The 21292-nt window shown below is 46.7% G+C and overlaps 9 non-coding genes across 9 annotated transcripts; all 9 read right to left on the reverse strand.

The window, feature by feature from the left end:
* Positions 1 to 1044: 1044 nt before the first annotated feature.
* Positions 1045 to 1116, reverse strand: TRNAA-CGC (transfer RNA alanine (anticodon CGC)). Its single transcript has one exon. It is a non-coding gene; the product is annotated as a tRNA-Ala (tRNA).
* Positions 1117 to 3510: 2394 nt separating this feature from the next.
* TRNAA-CGC (transfer RNA alanine (anticodon CGC)) lies at positions 3511 to 3582 on the reverse strand. Its single transcript has one exon. It is a non-coding gene; the product is annotated as a tRNA-Ala (tRNA).
* A 2391-nt stretch (positions 3583 to 5973) lies between these two features.
* On the reverse strand, positions 5974 to 6045 carry TRNAA-CGC (transfer RNA alanine (anticodon CGC)). Its single transcript has one exon. It is a non-coding gene; the product is annotated as a tRNA-Ala (tRNA).
* A 2394-nt stretch (positions 6046 to 8439) lies between these two features.
* On the reverse strand, positions 8440 to 8511 carry TRNAA-CGC (transfer RNA alanine (anticodon CGC)). The gene has a single exon. It is a non-coding gene; the product is annotated as a tRNA-Ala (tRNA).
* A 2391-nt stretch (positions 8512 to 10902) lies between these two features.
* On the reverse strand, positions 10903 to 10974 carry TRNAA-CGC (transfer RNA alanine (anticodon CGC)). Its single transcript has one exon. It is a non-coding gene; the product is annotated as a tRNA-Ala (tRNA).
* A 2396-nt stretch (positions 10975 to 13370) lies between these two features.
* On the reverse strand, positions 13371 to 13442 carry TRNAA-CGC (transfer RNA alanine (anticodon CGC)). Its single transcript has one exon. It is a non-coding gene; the product is annotated as a tRNA-Ala (tRNA).
* A 2392-nt stretch (positions 13443 to 15834) lies between these two features.
* Positions 15835 to 15906, reverse strand: TRNAA-CGC (transfer RNA alanine (anticodon CGC)). The gene has a single exon. It is a non-coding gene; the product is annotated as a tRNA-Ala (tRNA).
* A 2394-nt stretch (positions 15907 to 18300) lies between these two features.
* TRNAA-CGC (transfer RNA alanine (anticodon CGC)) lies at positions 18301 to 18372 on the reverse strand. The gene has a single exon. It is a non-coding gene; the product is annotated as a tRNA-Ala (tRNA).
* Positions 18373 to 20762: 2390 nt separating this feature from the next.
* TRNAA-CGC (transfer RNA alanine (anticodon CGC)) lies at positions 20763 to 20834 on the reverse strand. The gene has a single exon. It is a non-coding gene; the product is annotated as a tRNA-Ala (tRNA).
* Positions 20835 to 21292: the final 458 nt, after the last annotated feature.

Raw genomic sequence — 21292 nt, forward strand, 5'->3', positions numbered from 1 at the left:
AGACACTATTCTCAGCCAATGCCCCTCTGTCTGAACGAGTCTGCTTTGTGTCATCCCGGTAAGAGATCAGGCTAACAGGCTTCCAATGAAAAAAGCAGACATCACACTGAAGCATGGTGCACCGTGCATGTCCACAATCATCGGCTCCAAAGAGAAGACGTTCAGCAACAGGATTTAGTATGGCAAAAGACCACATCATCCTAATTCCCATGTACAGGAAAAAGCCCACACTTGAAGAAACATGTCATATGGAGACGCCGGGGATCGAACCTGTGGCCTCATACTTCCAAAGCAGGTGCTCTACCACTGAGTTACATCCCCGCTGCCAGCAAGGACCTATGAAATCTACCAGATGCTGGCTGGCTGCTTGGGACTAACAGCGCCCAGAACTGATGGTAACTGTCGAATTGGAGTTTCCAAATGGCGGACTTCATTTTAGAGCCACCTGTTTCTGGTTGTCCATAGAAACATGCAGAAAAGCTGCCCCCCCCTGCAATCCCCCTGATCAACTAATGAAAAATATCAATATGTTCAAGGCTTTTGCTTTTAGAAGCCGGAGATAGGCCCCAGCAGCAGAGCTGGTAGGATATTCCAGCTCAAAACTAACAAGTTACAGAACCTGATCAACTTAGGTTGACAACAGAGGTACATCTGTGGCCACATCCAGTGAAAACAAATTATTTTTAAAGCTGGCCATCATATGCTACAAAGGTACAATGGTGGAGCTATACATTCGGAACCAAAACAATCGACTGAAAAGAAACGCAAGGCAATGCCAATCCTTTCACGATTCTGCACAGTTAAAACTGTGGTGTGATGGTACTCTCTGTGCATTTCTATTTGTAGTGATTGTGAAGGCATACAGGATGTTGACACTGGCAGGGACGCAAACCTCACTGATATATTACAGGCAGGTTTGCGATACGGGCACCAGCGTTTTCTCAGACAAATAGATATGAATGTCGATGATCCTATAATCATGGCCCGAGTTGCAGTGTGAAATACAAAATAACCGGGACAAAATCACACTGAAGTTTATGCAAATGGAGGTGCCGGGGATTGAACCCGGGACCTCATACATGCGAAGCATGCGCTCTACCACTGAGCTACATCCCCTTGGTGTGCGGTGAGTCTGTCCTGCAGACATCTTTTCCTGGGAGAATTCTTCCGGTCAAAGTATGCTGCCAACTGAAGCACTAGCAAAAGACCAGGGAAAACGGGAGCAAGACTGGAAAAGCACATGGTCACACTGAAGCAGTGTGCATTATGCTTCTCCATAAGAGATGACTTCCAGGGGAAGTATTCCACCAGAGGATTACCGTGCTCAAAGAGCCATCTAGTGGACAGAGACCATATGACAGTCAAAAAAAGGGAAACAATTGGAGATGCCAGGGATTGGACCCGGGGCCTCATACATGCAAAACAAGTGCTCTACCACTGAGCTACATCCCCTCGGTATGCAGTGTGTCTGTCCTGCAGACATAATTTTCAGGGAGAACTCTTCTGGTCAAAACATTCTGCCGAGTGAAGCACTAGCAAAAGAGCAGGGAAAACTGGAGCAAGAATGGAAAACCACATGGTCACACTGAAGCAGTGTGCATTTTGCTTCTCCATAAGAGATGACTTCCAGGGGAAGATTTCCACCAGAGGATTACTGTGCTCAAAGGGCCATCTAGTGGATAGAGATCATTTGACAGTCAAAAAGAGAAACAAGTGGAAATGCCCCGGGTCCTCATACATGCAAAGCATGCGCTCTACAACTGAGCTACATCCCCGCTGAGAGGACACTTCCTCATCACACCTAAAAGCTTCAGGAGGGAGTGGGCTAAGTAAGGAAAGGGGTTTGCAGTAGTGCATATGAAAAAACATGACAACTGCCAAATTACATCTTACTACTTACAATGACAAAGTTAAAGCGCCAGGTCGATCTCATCACGTTGGTGCCTGAGACATCACATAATGTGACACGGCCATCTCGGATAGATGCCCCAGATTTGAGAAGTGTAGTTATGGAGAAAAAATAAATAAATATATATATATATATATATATATGTATGTCTTCAAACACCAAAAATGAGATAGCACCATTTCGCGCAGGAATTCCTCCAGCCGAAAGCCCACAAATGTTGCTAGATAGACTGACACCTCTTTCGGATGTCCTTCTGTATTTGCTGGCTAGTGGAAAGCAAAGTGGACCCACCACTCTATAGCTCTGCCGTCATGAGTGTCCCTAGCACACTCGGCAGATGTCGCTTCTCTAGGCAGACAAGCAGTGGAATTCTGCGGAAGGTCAATGGTGCTTCCATTGGTTTTGCCACTAGGCGATCCATTGCAGCCCTAGAATGAAGCATAACCCGCTGAATGCATTCAGGGTGTTCTGCGGTGGGAAAGGTCAGAGGGGGTGATAGTTGGTGAGCGTGCACAGCACCTCAGAATGATACCACTGCCTAGCAGGGGGACCGGTGGAGACACTATTCTCAGCCAATGCCCCTCTGTCTGAACGAGTCTGCTTTGTGTCATCCCGGTAAGAGATCAGGCTAACAGGCTTCCAATGAAAAAAGCAGACATCACACTGAAGCATGGTGCACCGTGCATGTCCACAATCATCGGCTCCAAAGAGAAGACGTTCAGCAACAGGATTTAGTATGGCAAAAGACCACATCATCCTAATTCCCATGTACAGGAAAAAGCCCACACTTGAAGAAACATGTCATATGGAGACGCCGGGGATCGAACCTGTGGCCTCATACTTCCAAAGCAGGTGCTCTACCACTGAGTTACATCCCCGCTGCCAGCAAGGACCTATGAAATCTACCAGATGCTGGCTGGCTGCTTGGGACTAACAGCGCCCAGAACTGATGGTAACTGTCGAATTGGAGTTTCCAAATGGCGGACTTCATTTTAGAGCCACCTGTTTCTGGTTGTCCATAGAAACATGCAGAAAAGCTGCCCCCCCCTGCAATCCCCCTGATCAACTAATGAAAAATATCAATATGTTCAAGGCTTTTGCTTTTAGAAGCCGGAGATAGGCCCCAGCAGCAGAGCTGGTAGGATATTCCAGCTCAAAACTAACAAGTTACAGAACCTGATCAACTTAGGTTGACAACAGAGGTACATCTGTGGCCACATCCAGTGAAAACAAATTATTTTTAAAGCTGGCCATCATATGCTACAAAGGTACAATGGTGGAGCTATACATTCGGAACCAAAACAATCGACTGAAAAGAAACGCAAGGCAATGCCAATCCTTTCACGATTCTGCACAGTTAAAACTGTGGTGTGATGGTACTCTCTGTGCATTTCTATTTGTAGTGATTGTGAAGGCATACAGGATGTTGACACTGGCAGGGACGCAAACCTCACTGATATATTACAGGCAGGTTTGCGATACGGGCACCAGCGTTTTCTCAGACAAATAGATATGAATGTCGATGATCCTATAATCATGGCCCGAGTTGCAGTGTGAAATACAAAATAACCGGGACAAAATCACACTGAAGTTTATGCAAATGGAGGTGCCGGGGATTGAACCCGGGACCTCATACATGCGAAGCATGCGCTCTACCACTGAGCTACATCCCCTTGGTGTGCGGTGAGTCTGTCCTGCAGACATCTTTTCCTGGGAGAATTCTTCCGGTCAAAGTATGCTGCCAACTGAAGCACTAGCAAAAGACCAGGGAAAACGGGAGCAAGACTGGAAAAGCACATGGTCACACTGAAGCAGTGTGCATTATGCTTCTCCATAAGAGATGACTTCCAGGGGAAGTATTCCACCAGAGGATTACCGTGCTCAAAGAGCCATCTAGTGGACAGAGACCATATGACAGTCAAAAAAAGGGAAACAATTGGAGATGCCAGGGATTGGACCCGGGGCCTCATACATGCAAAACAAGTGCTCTACCACTGAGCTACATCCCCTCGGTATGCAGTGTGTCTGTCCTGCAGACATAATTTTCAGGGAGAACTCTTCTGGTCAAAACATTCTGCCGAGTGAAGCACTAGCAAAAGAGCAGGGAAAACTGGAGCAAGAATGGAAAACCACATGGTCACACTGAAGCAGTGTGCATTTTGCTTCTCCATAAGAGATGACTTCCAGGGGAAGATTTCCACCAGAGGATTACTGTGCTCAAAGGGCCATCTAGTGGATAGAGATCATTTGACAGTCAAAAAGAGAAACAAGTGGAAATGCCCCGGGTCCTCATACATGCAAAGCATGCGCTCTACAACTGAGCTACATCCCCGCTGAGAGGACACTTCCTCATCACACCTAAAAGCTTCAGGAGGGAGTGGGCTAAGTAAGGAAAGGGGTTTGCAGTAGTGCATATGAAAAAACATGACAACTGCCAAATTACATCTTACTACTTACAATGACAAAGTTAAAGCGCCAGGTCGATCTCATCACGTTGGTGCCTGAGACATCACATAATGTGACACGGCCATCTCGGATAGATGCCCCAGATTTGAGAAGTGTAGTTATGGAGAAAAAATAAATAAATATATATATATATATATATATATGTCTTCAAACACCAAAAATGAGATAGCACCATTTCGCGCAGGAATTCCTCCAGCCGAAAGCCCACAAATGTTGCTAGATAGACTGACACCTCTTTCGGATGTCCTTCTGTATTTGCTGGCTAGTGGAAAGCAAAGTGGACCCACCACTCTATAGCTCTGCCGTCATGAGTGTCCCTAGCACACTCGGCAGATGTCGCTTCTCTAGGCAGACAAGCAGTGGAATTCTGCGGAAGGTCAATGGTGCTTCCATTGGTTTTGCCACTAGGCGATCCATTGCAGCCCTAGAATGAAGCATAACCCGCTGAATGCATTCAGGGTGTTCTGCGGTGGGAAAGGTCAGAGGGGGTGATAGTTGGTGAGCGTGCACAGCACCTCAGAATGATACCACTGCCTAGCAGGGGGACCGGTGGAGACACTATTCTCAGCCAATGCCCCTCTGTCTGAACGAGTCTGCTTTGTGTCATCCCGGTAAGAGATCAGGCTAACAGGCTTCCAATGAAAAAAGCAGACATCACACTGAAGCATGGTGCACCGTGCATGTCCACAATCATCGGCTCCAAAGAGAAGACGTTCAGCAACAGGATTTAGTATGGCAAAAGACCACATCATCCTAATTCCCATGTACAGGAAAAAGCCCACACTTGAAGAAACATGTCATATGGAGACGCCGGGGATCGAACCTGTGGCCTCATACTTCCAAAGCAGGTGCTCTACCACTGAGTTACATCCCCGCTGCCAGCAAGGACCTATGAAATCTACCAGATGCTGGCTGGCTGCTTGGGACTAACAGCGCCCAGAACTGATGGTAACTGTCGAATTGGAGTTTCCAAATGGCGGACTTCATTTTAGAGCCACCTGTTTCTGGTTGTCCATAGAAACATGCAGAAAAGCTGCCCCCCCCCTGCAATCCCCCTGATCAACTAATGAAAAATATCAATATGTTCAAGGCTTTTGCTTTTAGAAGCCGGAGATAGGCCCCAGCAGCAGAGCTGGTAGGATATTCCAGCTCAAAACTAACAAGTTACAGAACCTGATCAACTTAGGTTGACAACAGAGGTACATCTGTGGCCACATCCAGTGAAAACAAATTATTTTTAAAGCTAGCCATCATATGCTACAAAGGTACAATGGTGGAGCTATACATTCGGAACCAAAACAATCGACTGAAAAGAAACGCAAGGCAATGCCAATCCTTTCACGATTCTGCACAGTTAAAACTGTGGTGTGATGGTACTCTCTGTGCATTTCTATTTGTAGTGATTGTGAAGGCATACAGGATGTTGACACTGGCAGGGACGCAAACCTCACTGATATATTACAGGCAGGTTTGCGATACGGGCACCAGCGTTTTCTCAGACAAATAGATATGAATGTCGATGATCCTATAATCATGGCCCGAGTTGCAGTGTGAAATACAAAATAACCGGGACAAAATCACACTGAAGTTTATGCAAATGGAGGTGCCGGGGATTGAACCCGGGACCTCATACATGCGAAGCATGCGCTCTACCACTGAGCTACATCCCCTTGGTGTGCGGTGAGTCTGTCCTGCAGACATCTTTTCCTGGGAGAATTCTTCCGGTCAAAGTATGCTGCCAACTGAAGCACTAGCAAAAGACCAGGGAAAACGGGAGCAAGACTGGAAAAGCACATGGTCACACTGAAGCAGTGTGCATTATGCTTCTCCATAAGAGATGACTTCCAGGGGAAGTATTCCACCAGAGGATTACCGTGCTCAAAGAGCCATCTAGTGGACAGAGACCATATGACAGTCAAAAAAAGGGAAACAATTGGAGATGCCAGGGATTGGACCCGGGGCCTTATACATGCAAAACAAGTGCTCTACCACTGAGCTACATCCCCTCGGTATGCAGTGTGTCTGTCCTGCAGACATAATTTTCAGGGAGAACTCTTCTGGTCAAAACATTCTGCCGAGTGAAGCACTAGCAAAAGAGCAGGGAAAACTGGAGCAAGAATGGAAAACCACGTGGTCACACTGAAGCAGTGTGCATTTTGCTTCTCCATAAGAGATGACTTCCAGGGGAAGATTTCCACCAGAGGATTACTGTGCTCAAAGGGCCATCTAGTGGATAGAGATCATTTGACAGTCAAAAAGAGAAACAAGTGGAAATGCCCCGGGTCCTCATACATGCAAAGCATGCGCTCTACAACTGAGCTACATCCCCGCTGAGAGGACACTTCCTCATCACACCTAAAAGCTTCAGGAGGGAGTGGGCTAAGTAAGGAAAGGGGTTTGCAGTAGTGCATATGAAAAAACATGACAACTGCCAAATTACATCTTACTACTTACAATGACAAAGTTAAAGCGCCAGGTCGATCTCATCACGTTGGTGCCTGAGACATCACATAATGTGACACGGCCATCTCGGATAGATGCCCCAGATTTGAGAAGTGTAGTTATGGAGAAAAAATAAATAAATATATATATATATATATATATATGTATGTCTTCAAACACCAAAAATGAGATAGCACCATTTCGCGCAGGAATTCCTCCAGCCGAAAGCCCACAAATGTTGCTAGATAGACTGACACCTCTTTCGGATGTCCTTCTGTATTTGCTGGCTAGTGGAAAGCAAAGTGGACCCACCACTCTATAGCTCTGCCGTCATGAGTGTCCCTAGCACACTCGGCAGATGTCGCTTCTCTAGGCAGACAAGCAGTGGAATTCTGCGGAAGGTCAATGGTGCTTCCATTGGTTTTGCCACTAGGCGATCCATTGCAGCCCTAGAATGAAGCATAACCCGCTGAATGCATTCAGGGTGTTCTGCGGTGGGAAAGGTCAGAGGGGGTGATAGTTGGTGAGCGTGCACAGCACCTCAGAATGATACCACTGCCTAGCAGGGGGACCGGTGGAGACACTATTCTCAGCCAATGCCCCTCTGTCTGAACGAGTCTGCTTTGTGTCATCCCGGTAAGAGATCAGGCTAACAGGCTTCCAATGAAAAAAGCAGACATCACACTGAAGCATGGTGCACCGTGCATGTCCACAATCATCGGCTCCAAAGAGAAGACGTTCAGCAACAGGATTTAGTATGGCAAAAGACCACATCATCCTAATTCCCATGTACAGGAAAAAGCCCACACTTGAAGAAACATGTCATATGGAGACGCCGGGGATCGAACCTGTGGCCTCATACTTCCAAAGCAGGTGCTCTACCACTGAGTTACATCCCCGCTGCCAGCAAGGACCTATGAAATCTACCAGATGCTGGCTGGCTGCTTGGGACTAACAGCGCCCAGAACTGATGGTAACTGTCGAATTGGAGTTTCCAAATGGCGGACTTCATTTTAGAGCCACCTGTTTCTGGTTGTCCATAGAAACATGCAGAAAAGCTGCCCCCCCCTGCAATCCCCCTGATCAACTAATGAAAAATATCAATATGTTCAAGGCTTTTGCTTTTAGAAGCCGGAGATAGGCCCCAGCAGCAGAGCTGGTAGGATATTCCAGCTCAAAACTAACAAGTTACAGAACCTGATCAACTTAGGTTGACAACAGAGGTACATCTGTGGCCACATCCAGTGAAAACAAATTATTTTTAAAGCTGGCCATCATATGCTACAAAGGTACAATGGTGGAGCTATACATTCGGAACCAAAACAATCGACTGAAAAGAAACGCAAGGCAATGCCAATCCTTTCACGATTCTGCACAGTTAAAACTGTGGTGTGATGGTACTCTCTGTGCATTTCTATTTGTAGTGATTGTGAAGGCATACAGGATGTTGACACTGGCAGGGACGCAAACCTCACTGATATATTACAGGCAGGTTTGCGATACGGGCACCAGCGTTTTCTCAGACAAATAGATATGAATGTCGATGATCCTATAATCATGGCCCGAGTTGCAGTGTGAAATACAAAATAACCGGGACAAAATCACACTGAAGTTTATGCAAATGGAGGTGCCGGGGATTGAACCCGGGACCTCATACATGCGAAGCATGCGCTCTACCACTGAGCTACATCCCCTTGGTGTGCGGTGAGTCTGTCCTGCAGACATCTTTTCCTGGGAGAATTCTTCCGGTCAAAGTATGCTGCCAACTGAAGCACTAGCAAAAGACCAGGGAAAACGGGAGCAAGACTGGAAAAGCACATGGTCACACTGAAGCAGTGTGCATTATGCTTCTCCATAAGAGATGACTTCCAGGGGAAGTATTCCACCAGAGGATTACCGTGCTCAAAGAGCCATCTAGTGGACAGAGACCATATGACAGTCAAAAAAAGGGAAACAATTGGAGATGCCAGGGATTGGACCCGGGGCCTCATACATGCAAAACAAGTGCTCTACCACTGAGCTACATCCCCTCGGTATGCAGTGTGTCTGTCCTGCAGACATAATTTTCAGGGAGAACTCTTCTGGTCAAAACATTCTGCCGAGTGAAGCACTAGCAAAAGAGCAGGGAAAACTGGAGCAAGAATGGAAAACCACATGGTCACACTGAAGCAGTGTGCATTTTGCTTCTCCATAAGAGATGACTTCCAGGGGAAGATTTCCACCAGAGGATTACTGTGCTCAAAGGGCCATCTAGTGGATAGAGATCATTTGACAGTCAAAAAGAGAAACAAGTGGAAATGCCCCGGGTCCTCATACATGCAAAGCATGCGCTCTACAACTGAGCTACATCCCCGCTGAGAGGACACTTCCTCATCACACCTAAAAGCTTCAGGAGGGAGTGGGCTAAGTAAGGAAAGGGGTTTGCAGTAGTGCATATGAAAAAACATGACAACTGCCAAATTACATCTTACTACTTACAATGACAAAGTTAAAGCGCCAGGTCGATCTCATCACGTTGGTGCCTGAGACATCACATAATGTGACACGGCCATCTCGGATAGATGCCCCAGATTTGAGAAGTGTAGTTATGGAGAAAAAATAAATAAATATATATATATATATATATATATGTCTTCAAACACCAAAAATGAGATAGCACCATTTCGCGCAGGAATTCCTCCAGCCGAAAGCCCACAAATGTTGCTAGATAGACTGACACCTCTTTCGGATGTCCTTCTGTATTTGCTGGCTAGTGGAAAGCAAAGTGGACCCACCACTCTATAGCTCTGCCGTCATGAGTGTCCCTAGCACACTCGGCAGATGTCGCTTCTCTAGGCAGACAAGCAGTGGAATTCTGCGGAAGGTCAATGGTGCTTCCATTGGTTTTGCCACTAGGCGATCCATTGCAGCCCTAGAATGAAGCATAACCCGCTGAATGCATTCAGGGTGTTCTGCGGTGGGAAAGGTCAGAGGGGGTGATAGTTGGTGAGCGTGCACAGCACCTCAGAATGATACCACTGCCTAGCAGGGGGACCGGTGGAGACACTATTCTCAGCCAATGCCCCTCTGTCTGAACGAGTCTGCTTTGTGTCATCCCGGTAAGAGATCAGGCTAACAGGCTTCCAATGAAAAAAGCAGACATCACACTGAAGCATGGTGCACCGTGCATGTCCACAATCATCGGCTCCAAAGAGAAGACGTTCAGCAACAGGATTTAGTATGGCAAAAGACCACATCATCCTAATTCCCATGTACAGGAAAAAGCCCACACTTGAAGAAACATGTCATATGGAGACGCCGGGGATCGAACCTGTGGCCTCATACTTCCAAAGCAGGTGCTCTACCACTGAGTTACATCCCCGCTGCCAGCAAGGACCTATGAAATCTACCAGATGCTGGCTGGCTGCTTGGGACTAACAGCGCCCAGAACTGATGGTAACTGTCGAATTGGAGTTTCCAAATGGCGGACTTCATTTTAGAGCCACCTGTTTCTGGTTGTCCATAGAAACATGCAGAAAAGCTGCCCCCCCCCTGCAATCCCCCTGATCAACTAATGAAAAATATCAATATGTTCAAGGCTTTTGCTTTTAGAAGCCGGAGATAGGCCCCAGCAGCAGAGCTGGTAGGATATTCCAGCTCAAAACTAACAAGTTACAGAACCTGATCAACTTAGGTTGACAACAGAGGTACATCTGTGGCCACATCCAGTGAAAACAAATTATTTTTAAAGCTAGCCATCATATGCTACAAAGGTACAATGGTGGAGCTATACATTCGGAACCAAAACAATCGACTGAAAAGAAACGCAAGGCAATGCCAATCCTTTCACGATTCTGCACAGTTAAAACTGTGGTGTGATGGTACTCTCTGTGCATTTCTATTTGTAGTGATTGTGAAGGCATACAGGATGTTGACACTGGCAGGGACGCAAACCTCACTGATATATTACAGGCAGGTTTGCGATACGGGCACCAGCGTTTTCTCAGACAAATAGATATGAATGTCGATGATCCTATAATCATGGCCCGAGTTGCAGTGTGAAATACAAAATAACCGGGACAAAATCACACTGAAGTTTATGCAAATGGAGGTGCCGGGGATTGAACCCGGGACCTCATACATGCGAAGCATGCGCTCTACCACTGAGCTACATCCCCTTGGTGTGCGGTGAGTCTGTCCTGCAGACATCTTTTCCTGGGAGAATTCTTCCGGTCAAAGTATGCTGCCAACTGAAGCACTAGCAAAAGACCAGGGAAAACGGGAGCAAGACTGGAAAAGCACATGGTCACACTGAAGCAGTGTGCATTATGCTTCTCCATAAGAGATGACTTCCAGGGGAAGTATTCCACCAGAGGATTACCGTGCTCAAAGAGCCATCTAGTGGACAGAGACCATATGACAGTCAAAAAAAGGGAAACAATTGGAGATGCCAGGGATTGGACCCGGGGCCTTATACATGCAAAACAAGTGCTCTACCACTGAGCTACATCCCCTCGGTATGCAGTGTGTCTGTCCTGCAGACATAATTTTCAGGGAGAACTCTTCTGGTCAAAACATTCTGCCGAGTGAAGCACTAGCAAAAGAGCAGGGAAAACTGGAGCAAGAATGGAAAACCACGTGGTCACACTGAAGCAGTGTGCATTTTGCTTCTCCATAAGAGATGACTTCCAGGGGAAGATTTCCACCAGAGGATTACTGTGCTCAAAGGGCCATCTAGTGGATAGAGATCATTTGACAGTCAAAAAGAGAAACAAGTGGAAATGCCCCGGGTCCTCATACATGCAAAGCATGCGCTCTACAACTGAGCTACATCCCCGCTGAGAGGACACTTCCTCATCACACCTAAAAGCTTCAGGAGGGAGTGGGCTAAGTAAGGAAAGGGGTTTGCAGTAGTGCATATGAAAAAACATGACAACTGCCAAATTACATCTTACTACTTACAATGACAAAGTTAAAGCGCCAGGTCGATCTCATCACGTTGGTGCCTGAGACATCACATAATGTGACACGGCCATCTCGGATAGATGCCCCAGATTTGAGAAGTGTAGTTATGGAGAAAAAATAAATAAATATATATATATATATATATATATATGTATGTCTTCAAACACCAAAAATGAGATAGCACCATTTCGCGCAGGAATTCCTCCAGCCGAAAGCCCACAAATGTTGCTAGATAGACTGACACCTCTTTCGGATGTCCTTCTGTATTTGCTGGCTAGTGGAAAGCAAAGTGGACCCACCACTCTATAGCTCTGCCGTCATGAGTGTCCCTAGCACACTCGGCAGATGTCGCTTCTCTAGGCAGACAAGCAGTGGAATTCTGCGGAAGGTCAATGGTGCTTCCATTGGTTTTGCCACTAGGCGATCCATTGCAGCCCTAGAATGAAGCATAACCCGCTGAATGCATTCAGGGTGTTCTGCGGTGGGAAAGGTCAGAGGGGGTGATAGTTGGTGAGCGTGCACAGCACCTCAGAATGATACCACTGCCTAGCAGGGGGACCGGTGGAGACACTATTCTCAGCCAATGCCCCTCTGTCTGAACGAGTCTGCTTTGTGTCATCCCGGTAAGAGATCAGGCTAACAGGCTTCCAATGAAAAAAGCAGACATCACACTGAAGCATGGTGCACCGTGCATGTCCACAATCATCGGCTCCAAAGAGAAGACGTTCAGCAACAGGATTTAGTATGGCAAAAGACCACATCATCCTAATTCCCATGTACAGGAAAAAGCCCACACTTGAAGAAACATGTCATATGGAGACGCCGGGGATCGAACCTGTGGCCTCATACTTCCAAAGCAGGTGCTCTACCACTGAGTTACATCCCCGCTGCCAGCAAGGACCTATGAAATCTACCAGATGCTGGCTGGCTGCTTGGGACTAACAGCGCCCAGAACTGATGGTAACTGTCGAATTGGAGTTTCCAAATGGCGGACTTCATTTTAGAGCCACCTGTTTCTGGTTGTCCATAGAAACATGCAGAAAAGCTGCCCCCCCCTGCAATCCCCCTGATCAACTAATGAAAAATATCAATATGTTCAAGGCTTTTGCTTTTAGAAGCCGGAGATAGGCCCCCGCAGCAGAGCTGGTAGGATATTCCAGCTCAAAACTAACAAGTTACAGAACCTGATCAACTTAGGTTGACAACAGAGGTACATCTGTGGCCACATCCAGTGAAAACAAATTATTTTTAAAGCTGGCCATCATATGCTACAAAGGTACAATGGTGGAGCTATACATTCGGAACCAAAACAATCGACTGAAAAGAAACGCAAGGCAATGCCAATCCTTTCACGATTCTGCACAGTTAAAACTGTGGTGTGATGGTACTCTCTGTGCATTTCTATTTGTAGTGATTGTGAAGGCATACAGGATGTTGACACTGGCAGGGACGCAAACCTCACTGATATATTACAGGCAGGTTTGCGATACGGGCACCAGCGTTTTCTCAGACAAATAGATATGAATGTCGATGATCCTATAATCATGGCCCGAGTTGCAGTGTGAAATACAAAATAACCGGGACAAAATCACACTGAAGTTTATGCAAATGGAGGTGCCGGGGATTGAACCCGGGACCTCATACATGCGAAGCATGCGCTCTACCACTGAGCTACATCCCCTTGGTGTGCGGTGAGTCTGTCCTGCAGACATCTTTTCCTGGGAGAATTCTTCCGGTCAAAGTATGCTGCCAACTGAAGCACTAGCAAAAGACCAGGGAAAACGGGAGCAAGACTGGAAAAGCACATGGTCACACTGAAGCAGTGTGCATTATGCTTCTCCATAAGAGATGACTTCCAGGGGAAGTATTCCACCAGAGGATTACCGTGCTCAAAGAGCCATCTAGTGGACAGAGACCATATGACAGTCAAAAAAAGGGAAACAATTGGAGATGCCAGGGATTGGACCCGGGGCCTCATACATGCAAAACAAGTGCTCTACCACTGAGCTACATCCCCTCGGTATGCAGTGTGTCTGTCCTGCAGACATAATTTTCAGGGAGAACTCTTCTGGTCAAAACATTCTGCCGAGTGAAGCACTAGCAAAAGAGCAGGGAAAACTGGAGCAAGAATGGAAAACCACATGGTCACACTGAAGCAGTGTGCATTTTGCTTCTCCATAAGAGATGACTTCCAGGGGAAGATTTCCACCAGAGGATTACTGTGCTCAAAGGGCCATCTAGTGGATAGAGATCATTTGACAGTCAAAAAGAGAAACAAGTGGAAATGCCCCGGGTCCTCATACATGCAAAGCATGCGCTCTACAACTGAGCTACATCCCCGCTGAGAGGACACTTCCTCATCACACCTAAAAGCTTCAGGAGGGAGTGGGCTAAGTAAGGAAAGGGGTTTGCAGTAGTGCATATGAAAAAACATGACAACTGCCAAATTACATCTTACTACTTACAATGACAAAGTTAAAGCGCCAGGTCGATCTCATCACGTTGGTGCCTGAGACATCACATAATGTGACACGGCCATCTCGGATAGATGCCCCAGATTTGAGAAGTGTAGTTATGGAGAAAAAATAAATAAATATATATATATATATATATATATATGTCTTCAAACACCAAAAATGAGATAGCACCATTTCGCGCAGGAATTCCTCCAGCCGAAAGCCCACAAATGTTGCTAGATAGACTGACACCTCTTTCGGATGTCCTTCTGTATTTGCTGGCTAGTGGAAAGCAAAGTGGACCCACCACTCTATAGCTCTGCCGTCATGAGTGTCCCTAGCACACTCGGCAGATGTCGCTTCTCTAGGCAGACAAGCAGTGGAATTCTGCGGAAGGTCAATGGTGCTTCCATTGGTTTTGCCACTAGGCGATCCATTGCAGCCCTAGAATGAAGCATAACCCGCTGAATGCATTCAGGGTGTTCTGCGGTGGGAAAGGTCAGAGGGGGTGATAGTTGGTGAGCGTGCACAGCACCTCAGAATGATACCACTGCCTAGCAGGGGGACCGGTGGAGACACTATTCTCAGCCAATGCCCCTCTGTCTGAACGAGTCTGCTTTGTGTCATCCCGGTAAGAGATCAGGCTAACAGGCTTCCAATGAAAAAAGCAGACATCACACTGAAGCATGGTGCACCGTGCATGTCCACAATCATCGGCTCCAAAGAGAAGACGTTCAGCAACAGGATTTAGTATGGCAAAAGACCACATCATCCTAATTCCCATGTACAGGAAAAAGCCCACACTTGAAGAAACATGTCATATGGAGACGCCGGGGATCGAACCTGTGGCCTCATACTTCCAAAGCAGGTGCTCTACCACTGAGTTACATCCCCGCTGCCAGCAAGGACCTATGAAATCTACCAGATGCTGGCTGGCTGCTTGGGACTAACAGCGCCCAGAACTGATGGTAACTGTCGAATTGGAGTTTCCAAATGGCGGACTTCATTTTAGAGCCACCTGTTTCTGGTTGTCCATAGAAACATGCAGAAAAGCTGCCCCCCCCTGCAATCCCCCTGATCAACTAATGAAAAATATCAATATGTTCAAGGCTTTTGCTTTTAGAAGCCGGAGATAGGCCCCAGCAGCAGAGCTGGTAGGATATTCCAGCTCAAAACTAACAAGTTACAGAACCTGATCAACTTAGGTTGACAACAGAGGTACATCTGTGGCCACATCCAGTGAAAACAAATTATTTTTAAAGCTGGCCATCATATGCTACAAAGGTACAATGGTGGAGCTATACATTCGGAACCAAAACAATCGACTGAAAAGAAACGCAAGGCAATGCCAATCCTTTCACGATTCTGCACAGTTAAAACTGTGGTGTGATGGTACTCTCTGTGCATTTCTATTTGTAGTGATTGTGAAGGCATACAGGATGTTGACACTGGCAGGGACGCAAACCTCACTGATATATTACAGGCAGGTTTGCGATACGGGCACCAGCGTTTTCTCAGACAAATAGATATGAATGTCGATGATCCTATAATCATGGCCCGAGTTGCAGTGTGAAATACAAAATAACCGGGACAAAATCACACTGAAGTTTATGCAAATGGAGGTGCCGGGGATTGAACCCGGGACCTCATACATGCGAAGCATGCGCTCTACCACTGAGCTACATCCCCTTGGTGTGCGGTGAGTCTGTCCTGCAGACATCTTTTCCTGGGAGAATTCTTCCGGTCAAAGTATGCTGCCAACTGAAGCACTAGCAAAAGACCAGGGAAAACGGGAGCAAGACTGGAAAAGCACATGGTCACACTGAAGCAGTGTGCATTATGCTTCTCCATAAGAGATGACTTCCAGGGGAAGTATTCCACCAGAGGATTACCGTGCTCAAAGAGCCATCTAGTGGACAGAGACCATATGACAGTCAAAAAAAGGGAAACAATTGGAGATGCCAGGGATTGGACCCGGGGCCTCATACATGCAAAACAAGTGCTCTACCACTGAGCTACATCCCCTCGGTATGCAGTGTGTCTGTCCTGCAGACATAATTTTCAGGGAGAACTCTTCTGGTCAAAACATTCTGCCGAGTGAAGCACTAGCAAAAGAGCAGGGAAAACTGGAGCAAGAATGGAAAACCACATGGTCACACTGAAGCAGTGTGCATTTTGCTTCTCCATAAGAGATGACTTCCAGGGGAAGATTTCCACCAGAGGATTACTGTGCTCAAAGGGCCATCTAGTGGATAGAGATCATTTGACAGTCAAAAAGAGAAACAAGTGGAAATGCCCCGGGTCCTCATACATGCAAAGCATGCGCTCTACAACTGAGCTACATCCCCGCTGAGAGGACACTTCCTCATCACACCTAAAAGCTTCAGGAGGGAGTGGGCTAAGTAAGGAAAGGGGTTTGCAGTAGTGCATATGAAAAAACATGACAACTGCCAAATTACATCTTACTACTTACAATGACAAAGTTAAAGCGCCAGGTCGATCTCATCACGTTGGTGCCTGAGACATCACATAATGTGACACGGCCATCTCGGATAGATGCCCCAGATTTGAGAAGTGTAGTTATGGAGAAAAAATAAATAAATATATATATATATATATATATATGTATGTCTTCAAACACCAAAAATGAGATAGCACCATTTCGCGCAGGAATTCCTCCAGCCGAAAGCCCACAAATGTTGCTAGATAGACTGACACCTCTTTCGGATGTCCTTCTGTATTTGCTGGCTAGTGGAAAGCAAAGTGGACCCACCACTCTATAGCTCTGCCGTCATGAGTGTCCCTAGCACACTCGGCAGATGTCGCTTCTCTAGGCAGACAAGCAGTGGAATTCTGCGGAAGGTCAATGGTGCTTCCATTGGTTTTGCCACTAGGCGATCCATTGCAGCCCTAGAATGAAGCATAACCCGCTGAATGCATTCAGGGTGTTCTGCGGTGGGAAAGGTCAGAGGGGGTGATAGTTGGTGAGCGTGCACAGCACCTCAGAATGATACCACTGCCTAGCAGGGGGACCGGTGGAGACACTATTCTCAGCCAATGCCCCTCTGTCTGAACGAGTCTGCTTTGTGTCATCCCGGTAAGAGATCAGGCTAACAGGCTTCCAATGAAAAAAGCAGACATCACACTGAAGCATGGTGCACCGTGCATGTCCACAATCATCGGCTCCAAAGAGAAGACGTTCAGCAACAGGATTTAGTATGGCAAAAGACCACATCATCCTAATTCCCATGTACAGGAAAAAGCCCACACTTGAAGAAACATGTCATATGGAGACGCCGGGGATCGAACCTGTGGCCTCATACTTCCAAAGCAGGTGCTCTACCACTGAGTTACATCCCCGCTGCCAGCAAGGACCTATGAAATCTACCAGATGCTGGCTGGCTGCTTGGGACTAACAGCGCCCAGAACTGATGGTAACTGTCGAATTGGAGTTTCCAAATGGCGGACTTCATTTTAGAGCCACCTGTTTCTGGTTGTCCATAGAAACATGCAGAAAAGCTGCCCCCCCCTGCAATCCCCCTGATCAACTAATGAAAAATATCAATATGTTCAAGGCTTTTGCTTTTAGAAGCCGGAGATAGGCCCCAGCAGCAGAGCTGGTAGGATATTCCAGCTCAAAACTAACAAGTTACAGAACCTGATCAACTTAGGTTGACAACAGAGGTACATCTGTGGCCACATCCAGTGAAAACAAATTATTTTTAAAGCTGGCCATCATATGCTACAAAGGTACAATGGTGGAGCTATACATTCGGAACCAAAACAATCGACTGAAAAGAAACGCAAGGCAATGCCAATCCTTTCACGATTCTGCACAGTTAAAACTGTGGTGTGATGGTACTCTCTGTGCATTTCTATTTGTAGTGATTGTGAAGGCATACAGGATGTTGACACTGGCAGGGACGCAAACCTCACTGATATATTACAGGCAGGTTTGCGATACGGGCACCAGCGTTTTCTCAGACAAATAGATATGAATGTCGATGATCCTATAATCATGGCCCGAGTTGCAGTGTGAAATACAAAATAACCGGGACAAAATCACACTGAAGTTTATGCAAATGGAGGTGCCGGGGATTGAACCCGGGACCTCATACATGCGAAGCATGCGCTCTACCACTGAGCTACATCCCCTTGGTGTGCGGTGAGTCTGTCCTGCAGACATCTTTTCCTGGGAGAATTCTTCCGGTCAAAGTATGCTGCCAACTGAAGCACTAGCAAAAGACCAGGGAAAACGGGAGCAAGACTGGAAAAGCACATGGTCACACTGAAGCAGTGTGCATTATGCTTCTCCATAAGAGATGACTTCCAGGGGAAGTATTCCACCAGAGGATTACCGTGCTCAAAGAGCCATCTAGTGGACAGAGACCATATGACAGTCAAAAAAAGGGAAACAATTGGAGATGCCAGGGATTGGACCCGGGGCCTCATACATGCAAAACAAGTGCTCTACCACTGAGCTACATCCCCTCGGTATGCAGTGTGTCTGTCCTGCAGACATAATTTTCAGGGAGAACTCTTCTGGTCAAAACATTCTGCCGAGTGAAGCACTAGCAAAAGAGCAGGGAAAACTGGAGCAAGAATGGAAAACCACATGGTCACACTGAAGCAGTGTGCATTTTGCTTCTCCATAAGAGATGACTTCCAGGGGAAGATTTCCACCAGAGGATTACTGTGCTCAAAGGGCCATCTAGTGGATAGAGATCATTTGACAGTCAAAAAGAGAAACAAGTGGAAATGCCCCGGGTCCTCATACATGCAAAGCATGCGCTCTACAACTGAGCTACATCCCCGCTGAGAGGACACTTCCTCATCACACCTAAAAGCTTCAGGAGGGAGTGGGCTAAGTAAGGAAAGGGGTTTGCAGTAGTGCATATGAAAAAACATGACAACTGCCAAATTACATCTTACTACTTACAATGACAAAGTTAAAGCGCCAGGTCGATCTCATCACGTTGGTGCCTGAGACATCACATAATGTGACACGGCCATCTCGGATAGATGCCCCAGATTTGAGAAGTGTAGTTATGGAGAAAAAATAAATAAATATATATATATATATATATATATGTCTTCAAACACCAAAAATGAGATAGCACCATTTCGCGCAGGAATTCCTCCAGCCGAAAGCCCACAAATGTTGCTAGATAGACTGACACCTCTTTCGGATGTCCTTCTGTATTTGCTGGCTAGTGGAAAGCAAAGTGGACCCACCACTCTATAGCTCTGCCGTCATGAGTGTCCCTAGCACACTCGGCAGATGTCGCTTCTCTAGGCAGACAAGCAGTGGAATTCTGCGGAAGGTCAATGGTGCTTCCATTGGTTTTGCCACTAGGCGATCCATTGCAGCCCTAGAATGAAGCATAACCCGCTGAATGCATTCAGGGTGTTCTGCGGTGGGAAAGGTCAGAGGGGGTGATAGTTGGTGAGCGTGCACAGCACCTCAGAATGATACCACTGCCTAGCAGGGGGACCGGTGGAGACACTATTCTCAGCCAATGCCCCTCTGTCTGAACGAGTCTGCTTTGTGTCATCCCGGTAAGAGATCAGGCTAACAGGCTTCCAATGAAAAAAGCAGACATCACACTGAAGCATGGTGCACCGTGCATGTCCACAATCATCGGCTCCAAAGAGAAGACGTTCAGCAACAGGATTTAGTATGGCAAAAGACCACATCATCCTAATTCCCATGTACAGGAAAAAGCCCACACTTGAAGAAACATGTCATATGGAGACGCCGGGGATCGAACCTGTGGCCTCATACTTCCAAAGCAGGTGCTCTACCACTGAGTTACATCCCCGCTGCCAGCAAGGACCTATGAAATCTACCAGATGCTGGCTGGCTGCTTGGGACTAACAGCGCCCAGAACTGATGGTAACTGTCGAATTGGAGTTTCCAAATGGCGGACTTCATTTTAGAGCCACCTGTTTCTGGTTGTCCATAGAAACATGCAGAAAAGCTGCCCCCCCCTGCAATCCCCCTGATCAACTAATGAAAAATATCAATATGTTCAAGGCTTTTGCTTTTAGAAGCCGGAGATAGGCCCCAGCAGCAGAGCTGGTAGGATATTCCAGCTCAAAACTAACAAGTTACAGAACCTGATCAACTTAGGTTGACAACAGAGTTACATCTGTGGCCACATCCAGTGAAAACAAATTATTTTTAAAGCTGGCCATCATATGCTACAAAGGTACAATGGTGGAGCTATACATTCGGAACCAAAACAATCGACTGAAAAGAAACGCAAGGCAATGCCAATCCTTTCACGATTCTGCACAGTTAAAACTGTGGTGTGATGGTACTCTCTGTGCATTTCTATTTGTAGTGATTGTGAAGGCATACAGGATGTTGACACTGGCAGGGACGCAAACCTCACTGATATATTACAGGCAGGTTTGCGATACGGGCACCAGCGTTTTCTCAGACAAATAGATATGAATGTCGATGATCCTATAATCATGGCCTGAGTTGCAGTGTGAAATACAAAATAACCGGGACAAAATCACACTGAAGTTTATGCAAATGGAGGTGCCGGGGATTGAACCCGGGACCTCATACATGCGAAGCATGCGCTCTACCACTGAGCTACATCCCCTTGGTGTGCGGTGAGTCTGTCCTGCAGACATCTTTTCCTGGGAGAATTCTTCCGGTCAAAGTATGCTGCCAACTGAAGCACTAGCAAAAGACCAGGGAAAACGGGAGCAAGACTGGAAAAGCACATGGTCACACTGAAGCAGTGTGCATTATGCTTCTCCATAAGAGATGACTTCCAGGGGAAGTATTCCACCAGAGGATTACCGTGCTCAAAGAGCCATCTAGTGGACAGAGACCATATGACAGTCAAAAAAAGGGAAACAATTGGAGATGCCAGGGATTGGACCCGGGGCCTCATACATGCAAAACAAGTGCTCTACCACTGAGCTACATCCCCTCGGTATGCAGTGTGTCTGTCCTGCAGACATAATTTTCAGGGAGAACTCTTCTGGTCAAAACATTCTGCCGAGTGAAGCACTAGCAAAAGAGCAGGGAAAACTGGAGCAAGAATGGAAAACC

The sequence above is a fragment of the Ambystoma mexicanum genome (genome assembly GCF_040938575.1).
Source record: "Ambystoma mexicanum isolate Mex_15411 chromosome 12 unlocalized genomic scaffold, UKY_AmexF1_1 Mex_chr12_unloc.1, whole genome shotgun sequence".
In the NCBI taxonomy this organism is placed as follows: Eukaryota; Metazoa; Chordata; class Amphibia; order Caudata; family Ambystomatidae; genus Ambystoma; species Ambystoma mexicanum.